Source organism: Lissotriton helveticus, chromosome 5_1 (assembly GCF_964261635.1).
Source record: "Lissotriton helveticus chromosome 5_1, aLisHel1.1, whole genome shotgun sequence".
Taxonomy (NCBI): Eukaryota; Metazoa; Chordata; class Amphibia; order Caudata; family Salamandridae; genus Lissotriton; species Lissotriton helveticus.
Window position 1 is genome coordinate 1,210,124,760 of NC_136065.1, and position 13,011 is coordinate 1,210,137,770.

The 13,011-nt window shown below is 46.3% G+C and overlaps 1 long non-coding RNA gene across 1 annotated transcript in view; it reads left to right on the forward strand.

Annotated features, from left to right (window-relative positions):
* LOC144753547 (uncharacterized) overlaps positions 1-12,414 on the forward strand; it is a 34,029-nt gene extending 21,615 nt beyond the window's left edge. Inside the window, exon 4 of the long non-coding RNA XR_013594405.1 lies at positions 10,925-12,414. This is a non-coding gene — a long non-coding RNA (uncharacterized LOC144753547). The remainder of the gene's footprint in view (positions 1-10,924) is intronic.
* Positions 12,415-13,011: the final 597 nt, after the last annotated feature.

Below are 13,011 nucleotides of genomic sequence, written 5' to 3' on the forward strand. Positions count from 1 at the left end.
ACTTATTGGTGGAGTTCAAGATCTTATTGGAGAAATAACAAGATTTAGCCCTGGCTATAGCAGACTTGTATTCTCTCAGCTGGGAGGAGAAGGCAGCCTTGGACTGTGAGGAATAATCTCGACGCCAGCGCCTTTCGGCCTGACGGAGGCTCAGTTTCAGTGCCTTAAGTTCCTCGGTGAACCACCTATGGGCGTCATGATTTCGCCGCGTTTTAACAGGTTTTAGGGGTGCCACCGATCCTAGTGAAAAAGATAGACTGGTCCATAGTAACTGCGTGCCGCCAGAAACCACAAGAGGATGTCTCAGAGTATTTCTCCAGATTTGAAACGGTGTTCTTTGATTACAGTGGACAAGACATGTCCATCGCAACCGGACACCACTTATTTGTGAAGAACTATGTCAAAGGACTACTGCCAGATGTATCCCAGAAATTACAAGCCAGCGAACGTAGTTGGGCAGCATCTAAACCAGCGGCCATTCTCCAAATGGCCCAGAACTATGAGCACCAGAGAAACGAAAATGACAGGGCTACCGAAAGGAAAAAGAAGGACTTGAAGGAAAGGGTAATGGTAGCACAACTCCAGGGGGCGAATACAGGAAGGGAGCAATATAGGGGAGGATACCAGCAGAATACCTCTAGAGTACAGCCACCTAGAAACAATTCATCAACACCATATGTAGGACGCCAAGACCTAGGACAGGATCAATGTGCATTTTGCAAAGAATATCGACACTGGAAAACCCAATGCCCGGCTTTGTTAGGAGCTGGTAGGGGCAGAGGGGCGAGGGAAATTGCAAGTGGACAGAGAGGAAGAGGACGTGGGAGAGGGTTCGCGAGTGAGGCAAGAGAGGAAAGGCCAGGAAGAGTGAACGCATTTGACCATCCCAAACAGAATCAGTACCAACAGACTATGACCATACGTACAACTTTGCATAGGACAGCCAGGGGCAAGGGAGGGATCCAGTCGAGCTCTATGTTGATCAGCAAGGCCCTTATGTTACTGCTGAGGTCCTGGGCACAAAGTCGCCATTTTTGGTAGACACGGGAGCAATACGTAGTGCACTATCCAAACGACTAATTCCAAGGGCACCCTTGTCAGGCTCACATGTGACCTCAATAGGATTTGACGGTACGCCCTCCACCAACCCTTTGTCCCGACAGAACCCTTTTAACCTTGACAACAATAGCATCAAAATAACATTCCTCCACTCTTCTAACACCCCAGATGCCATTATGGGTCTTGACCTTTTGAAACACTTCCTTGCGACTATCAGATGCTCACCAGATGGAGTGCGTGTCATCCTGTATGACAATCCCCAGCACCATAGAAAGAACCCTTCTCAGCACATGTTTCCCATCTCTGAGACTGACGCACCCCTACTGGACACTTTGCCATCACACTTATGGGCTAGGGCTGATTGAGACGTAGGACGAATGATGATTGACCCAGTACACGTAACAATACAACAGGACGCAACCCTACCGAAAGTACAGCAGTACAAAATATCGCCAGAAGCGAGAAGGCAATGACAGAGATCATACACTCTTTGGTAGAGGCAGGGGTGGTAGAGGAAGTAGTGAGCAACGTTTGTAACAGTCCCATACTACCGATTGTAAAGAGACAGGGGGAGGGAGACCGAAAGCCCTACCGCTTCATCATTGACCTGCGGGAGATAAACAAAATCGTAGTGCCACAATACCCAGTGGTTTCCGACATCACGATCATTTTGACTTCAATCCCTTTCACTGCCACCACCTTCACGGTAATTGACCTCAAAAACGCATTCTTTTCCATACCTATACAGAAGGACAGCCGCTATCTATTTGGATTCACCCTGAACTCCCGTTCGTACAGATTTTGCAGAGCACCTCAGGGGTACACTGAGAGCCCAAGCATCTATAGCCAGGCGCTTAAAAGACAGTTGGACGCCATACAATTGCCAGATGGAGTGGCACTAATACAATATGTAGACGACATCCTTCTAGCAGCAGACACCATACCAATAGCCGTCACAGCCACCATCAAACTACTCCATTGCCTTGCTGAACATGGTCACAAGGTCTCCCGAAAGAAATTGCAGTTCTGTAAATCACAAGTGACCTATTTGGGTCACCTTTTATCAAACGAAGGGAGGAAACTCACGCCTGACAGGATCCAGACAATTCTAGACACCCCTGTCCCCAAAGATCAGAAGCAAGTCCGCTCTTTGATAGGTCTCACCTCATTTTGCCGACAGTGGTTACCGAACTTTAGCCTCATTGTCAAACCCCTTCTCTCCCTCCTAGCTAAAGACATCCCCTCACCTCTCCCCTGGACCCCCGAATGCCAGTCAGCCTTCAAAGAACTATGCAATGCCCTTTGTTCAGCGCCTGTCCTAGGAACCCCAGATTACTCCAAACCATTCTTCCTCTACACGCACGAGAGGGAAGGATATGCATTGTCTGTCCTAACACAATCAATTGGTCACAAACAACGCCCTTGTGCATATTTCTCTGCCACCCTCGATCCAGTAGCCAGAGCACTGCCAGCGTGCCTGCGCGCTGTGGCAGCTGCAGCAGTATCGATACATCAGAGCGAAGGAATAGTGCTCTCCAATCCAGTCACTGTTTTAGTACCCCATGCAGTTGACACACTACGAAACCAGACCAAAACCCAACATTTGACTAGCGCCCAACTGACAGGATATGAGTTGACCCTGCTAGCACCACACATTACCCTAAAGCGATGCACCACCCTCAATCCAGCCACACTGTTACCCCTACCCAAAAATGATCCTACCGTGACTCCACTACACGACTGTGTGACACTAACCGATGAACAAACAAAGAGTAGAATAGATCTCAGAGACACCGCCTTTCTAGAACCAGATGGGGAACTATGGGTGGATGGTTCGTGCATCAAACTCCCCGACCGCACCACCTCAGCTGCATACGCTGTCACCACAGCCCGAACCGTTCTGGAAACAGCCCGTATTCCCCAACGTTCAGCCCAGGCTGCAGAACTCATTGCCCTTACACAAGCATGTATCTTAGCGACTGACACAACAGTTAACATATACACCGACAGCCAATATGCCTTCGGGGTGGTTCACCTTTTTGGGATCTTATGGAAGGAAAGAGGGTTCCTGACTTCACACGGTATACCCATCCTGCATGGAGATTTAGTCTCCGCCTTGACGCAAGCAGTCCTCCTCTCCAAGAAGTTAGCAGTGATAAAATGCCAAGCACATAGGAAAGTGACTGATCTCATTGGACAGGGAAATGCACTAGCAGAAGTTACTGCCCGAGCCACGGCAGGAGACAGAACTACGACACGAATGTATGTGACCAAGTCACAAGCTGAACAATGGACTGACGCTAGGACCACTGTAAGGGACATACAGACTACAGGCACACAAGACGAATTGACCGAGAGGGAAAAGCCGGGACTAAAAGACGAAGAAGATTGCTGGAGAACTAAAGATGGAAATAAATGGCTGTTACCCAATGCCTACCTCATCCCCATATTGTCCATGGCACATTTACCAGCACACATAGGCTCCACCCCCATGATTAGACTAATCACCAGAGTATGGCATAATGTCAAGATAGCAGAATGTGCAAAACGCCTAGTACAACAATGTATAGTCTGCCTACAACACAACCCAGGGAAGGGGACAGTAGTACCACAGGGAGGGTTTGGAATCCCTGATCACCCCTTTGAAGTCCTTCAAATGGATTACATCCAACTAGAAAGATGCTGTGGTCTAAAATATGTCCTGGTAGTTGTATGCGCTTTTAGCAAATGGGTGGAGGCATATCCCACCCGTGACAATACCGCCTTAGCCACTGCAAAAGTATTGCTGAAAGAATTCTTCCCCCGATATGGCCTTTGCAGAATTTTATGGAGCGACAACGGCCCCCACTTCGTAGCCGAGGTGATACAGAGCATACTGAGAGGGTTGGGGGTAAAACAAAAGTTCCATGCCGTCTTCCAGCCCCAATCAGCGGGCCTGGTAGAGAGGCACAATGCAACATTGAAACTAAAACTAGCCAAAATAGTTGCCACAACCGGGTTGAAATGGCCCGACGCCCTCCCATTGGCATTGCTATCGATGCGCTCCACCCCAACCAAACACAGACTTACCCCGTATGAGGTGGTCTTCGGCAGGCCTATGAGCATTTGGGCGGCACCAAGACCCACCTCCATTAACGATGTCCCGAACATATTAATGTCAGATTATTTGCATGAATTGACAAACGAGCTAACAATTATCCACCAACAGGTGCAGCAAGCCTTGCCTGACGTATCAGGGGCCTGGGACATGAAATAAAGCCAGGCGACCATGTATTGATTCGCAACTTCCAAAGAACGAAGAATCTGGAGCCTAGGTGGACGGGCCCCCGGCAAGTCCTGATCACCACCTGAACTGCCCTCCGAGTGGAAGGAAAATGAAACTGGCTGCACGCTCATCATTGCAAGCGAGTTCCTCCAACCCTGGCAACCTGTGAAGGGGGCGAGGTGCAAGAGGAAGTACTCGCGAAGGACCGACCAGCTCTGACTTGCTACCCACAAGAAGACTCCCTCGAACTATCAAAATTTCCCGACCCCACATTGCCATCCAAGAAAGGATACAACCTAAGATCGACGAAAGAAGGGAGCTCCAATGACCAGGCCAATAACTGAGTCAAGGTCTCAGATCGGTAGCACAGTCACACAACGCTACCAGGAAAGCACCAGACAAAAGTCTGTGGTCCTAACAGTTGTTGAGCTCCTCGAAGATGATGGAAGAAACTGAACATCTGCAAAGCCACAGCAAAAACACCAAGACTGCTAACCTGCACAGCACAAAGACAATTGCACTTGTAGCTGCATTTCTCACCTGTCTCCTGCAAATGGTCGCAATTGAAGAGAATGCACCCGCATACAGAACAATGTCACCCACCATGCAACCAACCCCCAAGAAAGAACACTACCTTGTATCACTACCGCTACATCTCCGAGAACGACTCAAAGAATTCTGGAATAATTCTTTCGTGCAGATGTTGCAGCAGCACCATCTTGCTACCAATGCTACCAACTGTTGGGTCTGTGGGCTGTTACCACATGCCACTGAACATTCCATCCCTTTCATCCCTTCACCCTTTTCTATTCACGGATCTTGCCTTGCCTGGATGATGCTCCTACAGGAAAGTTACAAAGACAATGCCACTTCCGACAGAACAATCGCCCAGTTCTACACCGAGTTCTGGTGAAATAAAACAGGAAGAACAGCCACCCCCTTCTGCCCTAACACCCCCAATGCGACATTCCCGATGTATGTGCCCTCCAAAGAACGAGTGGAAATGCAAGTGTTCAATAATCCTAACAGAGCCACATTTTCTTACCTGAAGAAAAGAACTGCTGCAACGCTGACTGTGGCCCTATCTGTGGTGAATGTCTCTGGCCTTGTATGCATTGAAGGCCGTGGGACTAAGAATGTGGGTCACAGCACCTGTAGCATTGTAAGGGCTTTGAACACTGCCAACCCTCCAGCACTTGTTGCATCACCCAATATGTACTTTGTTTGTAGAACCAAAGCCTACACCTGGCTCCCAAGAAACTTCGGGGGGGGGGGCACGTGCTACATTGCCTTTGTTTTGCCACCAACCTACACAGCCCCTGCAGAGCATCATCGAGAAAAGCGTTCTAAAGACACTGATCAAGCAGACTCTGCCTCATCACAGTTCTTCGACACAGCAAAAGGGCTCGTCCCGCTATGGGGACCGATGGCAAACAGCCGAGCCATCAGACATCTGTCTCAAGCGGTAGAGACCACCCTGAATGTCACAGCTGGCATCCTCACCAACAACACTGCTGAGCTCCAAGCGGTCCGTCTGGTTGCCCTGCTAAATCGCATGGTCCTGGGCGTGGTACTAGCGGACCGTGGAGGAGCATGCCGCATCATCAGTGCCAGCTGCTGTGTATACATTCCTTATAATTCACCTTCTGTCTATGAAGCAATCGAACATCTCCATAGGCTATCTACAGAAATTCATCAAGGATCAGGGACTTGGATAAGTGGAAGTTGGCTTTGGGGCATCTTGAAGGAGTGGGGTTGGAAAATATCAATGATTCTCTTGGTCCCAGTATTGGCAATATGTGGTTGTTGTTTAGGTATACACTGTATACCACCTTTGTGTTCTCTTTGCATAACTACCTTGCACCCTAAGACTATGGACACTCAGCAAACAAAAATGAGAGTAATGTATGATCAAGAGATACAGGACATTATGGAGATCGAAATAGACTGACAAGCTGGCTAGTTATGTTCAAAGGGGCGACTGTTAAAAGCAAAATTACAATCGTGAACATTACCTGCGCATGTTGTCTGGTGGAAATTTCTATGTGCACATAAGCTGCCGTCATTTTAATCTATCGCAGTCAATTTGTACTCTGTTGGTCACCTTTGTTTTACCCTGCCCTTACTAGCATCCCTCTGATCCTCTGACCGACCGGGTATGTATGCTAGGGGCTATAAACTCTATTGCCACGACAAACTCAGCGCCACTTGCTGCCACAAACTCGTTTTTCCTCTCATCTCTGTTTACAGGCAAACCCTTGGACACTCTATCCTTCACTGCAACTAGTTACACAAATAGGTTCCAAATACCAAAAAGACTCTTGCAAACATGATTTATTGCACTGCAAACAGCAGGACTTGTTTTTACCAACAATGGGACGTGTTTTTATCAACAGAACGGACTCTTAGATCTGGCCGGTCTCACATGTTTTAGACAGTGAAGCAAGGTCCAGCTGCAAGATAAGATTGTCTGTTTGACCTGGGTGGGAAGAGAATTACTGTTGGGCTTGTGTGGCAACCTGCCCGGGGTGGGGACTCCAAGCTTGTGTAGCCATGTTGATGAAACAAATGCATTATGTAAAACCTGTATAAAAGGAAGAGCCAAAGGAGTTATCAGCAGAGCACCTCCCTCCGACATCCCGGTGTCTGCAGTTGACGTGATCTCCTCATGAGAAATAAACCTTTTTCTTGTCTTCCAGTTCCAGCGCCTGCCACATTATTTTGAAAGTGAACCCTAAGTGAATTAGAGGTGGAACCCTGCACCGGGCAGCAATGAGGGTCTTAGAAGACTCGCTGCCTTTCACAACTGTCCAAGTACGGTATGATTTGGACTCCCGGTTTTATAGCATTTATTTTTTTTGACATCTTCATCTGCATCGATATTTATTATTTGCCCATTTTATTTACGTTTATACATGATTGTTTTAGGATTAGTGAAATAATAATGATGTATCTTTGGTTCTTAATTTAATTTTCCCAATCAATGTACACTCATATTTAGTGTTATCAATGCATATGATAACATTAGTACATTCAGTGGTAATTTGTGTGGATGGTCATCGGGGGACGTGAAGCTTTGCCTACTCTCCGCCCAGTTTTTTCATTGGCTAGTGCCATTGTCCATTGTAAACTGTGGCTTTTCATTGGTCAATAGGCTTGGTATTCCCTCCTTAGGACCACCTTTTCCCATTTTGTAACCTCCCATGAGGACACCTCCTGTTACATGTGTTGTTGCTTGGTAGGTTTAATTACAGCATCCGGGCACTATTTTCTCAGACAGCTTTGTCCTGCCTGCTCTTGCCGGCTGGAAAAGGCAGGACACACTCTCTCCTAATGCATTTTTAATGCAATAGGTCTCCATTTGAGAGAGTTCAAGCTATTGGCATTGTAAACGACAATACCTTTTGTTCATCTGTTTTAAAAAAAACACATGAATAAAAGGCATTATCATTTACAACGCCAATAGCTCAAACTCTTGTAAATGTGAGGCCTATTGCATTGCAAATGCTTATTTACTTATGGCTGTGGCAGTAAAGCAGCACTTTCATGGGCAACTGGTGCCCCATCAGATGTATCAATGACTCACTCTTTCTGTTGCAGCAGTTCACCCAAGATCCTTGTCCCCAGGTGGAAACAGGAGCAGATTTGTTAAATTCTTAAGATCTTACCACCAGCTAACTGCTTCCTACTGCTCTAATCTGGTGCTTCATGTCTGCTCACACATTCCCTGTGTGTCCAATGTACTTCTCACGGCCCAGTAAGCAGTGCACAAGCAGTATTTCCGGGTCTGTCCTTCCCAGCCTTCACCTACCCGGCCTGTCCCAGCCTGCAGGCTCTTCTTCATTTTTGTTTTGTTTTATTTTTAGAGTTTTTTATAGCACGAACAAGACCCTTTCAGGTGACAGAGCGCTTTTCAGGACAAAGCAAAAAAAACAATTGTGTTGAAAAATGTTGTGATGACAGCAGGATCCATTCTCAAAGGAGATCCTCTGGGACTCGAAGGCGTCCTTAGGGAGTCACCCGGGCTGCAGTGGTAACCCAGAGCTGATTGGGATCTTGCTGCTGCTTCAGATGAGGCCTTGAAGAGGATGGTGAGATGAAGCAGTTATTTTCACACCCAGCTTTTTCCCTCCACTGCCGTGAGAATGCGGTTGGTTGGTAGGGGGCAGCAAAATAGTGGTACAGGAAATGCCGTTTGCCACACCCACTGCCTGAACTAGAAAGTAGGAATTGGGTTATGCTGAACTAACATGGGGTCTCTGTGCAAAACTTAGGGGCAGGAGTTCTTTCTCTGTGTGATTGGTGGCATTCTTGAGGTGTAGTTCTGGGAGCCTGAGAAAGCCTGGGAATGGACAAAGTGTGATGTCTCAAACCAGTGACGAGACAGGGTGGAAGTAGAGGTATGGCATGCCAGACCTTCAGAGTTTTTTCTCTTTCTGCCATGTGCTTTGATCCTGGTGCAGTCATGGCCGACACACACACTGATACCTGGAGGCTATGGAAGGCCGGACAGTAGTCAATGAGATAGAGATACAAGGCAGGATCTTCCAGGTCAGGCAGACATGAAGGACCAATCAGAGTAGCAGGAATAATTTAGACAGCAGAGAAGAGGGAACAAGTTACCTTGCAACTGCTTAGCTGTGCGGTTACTGTTTGTTCAATTCATTCACCATTGTGTGATTCCTGCACCTTTGTTTCTTTTATATGCCTCTCTTGTGTTTCCATCCTCTCATTGATGCTTACTTTGACGGCAGCTCCTGTGTCAACGTTAGGCCATCGGCAGTTTAATGCTACCTGTGGCCACTCTCCTGTCCCCAGTGGTGCTTGATGCTCCCGAGCACCGGGAAGGTCTCCAGGTACACAGGGGCGAAGCTTCAGGCGGGGATGTTTGGGGTAACACCCCCCCAAATAAATGCATCATCCGGCTGCTAGTTGGGTCCAGGGACTATAAACAGGGTTTGGCAGTGTCTGTGTTGGATTTCCATTGGGCTCATAAACACTAACAGCACAAGCAAATGTCCCTCTTGCTTGTGAAGAACTTGTTTTGACTAGCCCGCTTTCTTCCTCCCACACACCACATGGCATAGATAAACAAAAGCAATTATTAGGCTGATGAGTCTAAAATTATCTGATTCAGAAAACATTTTCATGGGTAAAACTGTGCTTCTCACTTTTTTACCCCTAACTGAAGAAGTTTTCACTTGTTTATTTTTTGATGGGGTATTCGGGGTCTTATAGACTATGTCAAAACACGTTTGCCATGAAGGAAAGGGTCCTTTATTTAGTATCTCTTCTGTTTCTGTTTTTATGAAAGGACAGTGCTGTGGAGTGGGACAGCAGGGAAAAAGTGTACAACATCTCTCCTTTTACCTTTTTGTTTAACAGCAGGAAATAGCAAATGTGCTAGAATTAGATCCCTGCCAAACTTGTGTTAATAATTCCAAGCAGTGTTATTTAAACAAGGCAAGGCTGACATTCAGGACTCTAAATCTGGATGCACATAAAAGTAATTCTGCAAATAATGAACAGCCCCTTCTATTGCTGGAAAGTTGAGTGCTGGAACATGTGTCATGCTAATTACCCTCTGATTCTTGTGATGTAACTGTTTCCCACCTTCTCATGTCAATCTGTTGGTCCACAGCCAGAGTACACTGTTTTTGAACAGCACCTCTTGAGGCTTGAGATACTCCTTCTGTTACAAAAATGTCTTCTATGTTGCACTTCACTCTTCTAAAATATTTCATATTCATCCTAAATAGCAAATACTTCATGAAAAATAAAACTGCCTTGATGTCTCACACACATCCATGCATGCACCAACACACAACACAAACATTGTTCAGTTGGTTCATTATCTCACCGGCATTAGAATCTATGACCTTAAAGTTGTTACACTCAAGATCACTGCAGGCAGTCAACCATCATTGGCATCAGAACTTGTATACTATGCGTGACACCCTATTTAGCAGAAGCGAGTTCTTAGCATGTGCCCAACTCACCCATCTTGGCCATCTTATATCAACGCCCTTCCTATACACCACACAATAGTTGCATAGACTTTAAGAGCTTCAAGAATGTTTGCTAGTTTTAAGAGTATTGCTGTACCTGTTTTCAAAACCCTTAACAGCCAAAACCTCCACTTTCCCAAAGCCCATCATCAGCCCCCCAACCTCTGCTTGGCACACCATTTATTTTGTAGTTCACTGCGGAGATGGCTGGGAAATCTAAGACTCCTGCTGTCACTCAATTGTCACTGACGAAGTTATGCACCTGTGGGTATTTCCTGTATTAGTTACCATCCTTTCCAATTGGAGCATCAGGTGAGACGCAGTGGTTATTTGGCTTGCAATATTATCACATTCGAGGAGCATTTCTTAGTATATGTACTCTGTGTGTGCTTGCTTTACAGGATATATCTGCTGTACTGCCTGTGTGAGGGTTAGCATAAATGGTACCCCTTCTTATTCAAATGGCAAGCATGAACCCGCAACATTCGAGAACCAAAAACACGATCCCATGTGTTTCCTCTTTCTCCTCCCAAACCCCATCCCCCCTTATGAGAGCCCATTGACATGCGTTCACTCATCTCTCCGCCTGCAGGTCTCTTCTGGTGGAGAAGGGTGGATTTACATCACAGCCCATACTCAAGACTTCCCAACGACCCTCATGGGTCATGAAAGATGGACCTGTGGATGCCGGCCAGAGCTCTGGCTACTATGCCCTCTCGTTCTTCTGTGTGCTGATTCTGCGATGGTGTTTAGAGATGGGTTTACTTGGGCCCAATAATGACATGTGCGTGTTTGGGGATGAGGGATTGTCCCTCCAGCAGCTCAAGGGCTCTGATTCTATTGGATCTCTGGGCCTGTGGACAATACGAGTGAGCTGCTGGGCACATTCCCTAGGGTTTTGCATTGTCAGTTTGGAGGAAGAGTGGGAAGGTGACCTAGGTTATGGGAGGTAGACTTGGAGGAGAGGGGAGAGCAGGAGGGTGAAGAAGATTAAAGAACCAGTAAATGTTTGCAGATGATCAGTCTTTTTTTTAAACACAGTCTTATTGATTTTCTAGGTATATGCATTACAATCTATTGTGACATTATCTTACATTTCAGAGGTCATCTAGTATACACATTTTGTCTTCCAATAATATGTTCATAGTTATACAATTGCTCGTTTTAGGCGCTGTAATCTACCAAAATTTGCATGTATGTGTATTTCCATAATTATGGATGTTGTGTCTAAATACAATCTTGATGACTCTGTAGCAAAGAAGTCCAACTGGGAACACTGTAACCTTCCCCAACTCCCTATTGCTCCTCCCTACCCCCTAACTGGCTTACTCCCACAACTCTTAGGGTCCAGTCACACATGTTTCCTTTGTGGTATCTCATCTGCAGATGATCAGTCTTTATAGTTATAGCACCCAAAACCGTAGGTTTTTAGGCACTTGCTTAATATCCTTGGGCGCGAGGGGGTTAAGTAGCTAAGGGATTAATGGATGGAGGGTAAGCGTTAAAGGTGTATGGGCAGGGAGAGATAGAGGCAGCTGGAATAGCCTGTAGCACTGCAGTCTGCCTCAGACATATAGTTGCAATCACAGCCTTCCTAGGTCTGCTAACTTAGGTATTTCATTGGTTCCAGTGCTTTAAAACAGCATCAGTGGCGACAAGCACTATATAATTCACACGTCATTATTATCTGGGTATGCACGCATGAGGTTCTGCATGATTCAGAAGCAGGGAAGTCATGATACTCCCATTAGACGTCTTGCTTATCAAGTGTCACTGAGTTACATAGGAACCCCGGCACCACTTCAGCAAACTTATTCCACAACGAAGGGCCTGTTAGAAGCTGAGAAAGGTAAGATAGATCAGAAGGGGTGCGAGGGCAAGGAGAATGAACAGAGGGTCAGGACAGGCAGTGAGCAGCGAGGAGAGGAACCAGAGACATACAGAAAAGGAGACATACAGAAACAATAGATATAGACTGGCATGCCAATCAAAGGGGCAGGGCAGTGGGAATCGAATCACGAAGTACCCCAAAACATCCAAAAGGTGACAATGGGGAGAAATAATAAGAGACACTGACACACACAAGCGATATATGTACAAAGTAGAAAATATTGCAACCCGCATATTACACATGGGTTCAAGAACCGTTCAGGTGGGAAGGGGTACTATTCATCCCCCCAGATTCTTTAGTGGGGAGATGCAAATGACAATATCCCCCCAGATTTAGAAGTAGAATCTGCAGATTAAACAGCCCTAGACAAAGCATCTCTACTTGAAGCCTTTTAAACTGAGGAACAAACCCCGTGGGGGCTTTATGACATCTTTATTTCTTAATTATATAATTTAGCTCACTGATTTGTTCAGCCTCTCCTAAAATCAGTCTGTTTGTCAAGCCAGCAGAGCAAGGGAAGGCAGGAGATGCTAGTTTATGGTAATGTTATTCTGGCTCGACCATCGTTTGAAGTGCATAAAGCAAGTATGGGACCTGTGATTCTGAGTACAATGAGGGTGGGGTCTGCGAGTGTAGGGGTGGGGGTTACTGGCGTGGCTAAAAAGCACAAAATATTCAATAACTATTTTGTTGGCCTTTCACCTACAGGTAACTGCATATAAAACATAATGCACAGACCTCAAATGAAAAAGTAAATGCAATTTAAATGTATTTGTGGGAAATGCATT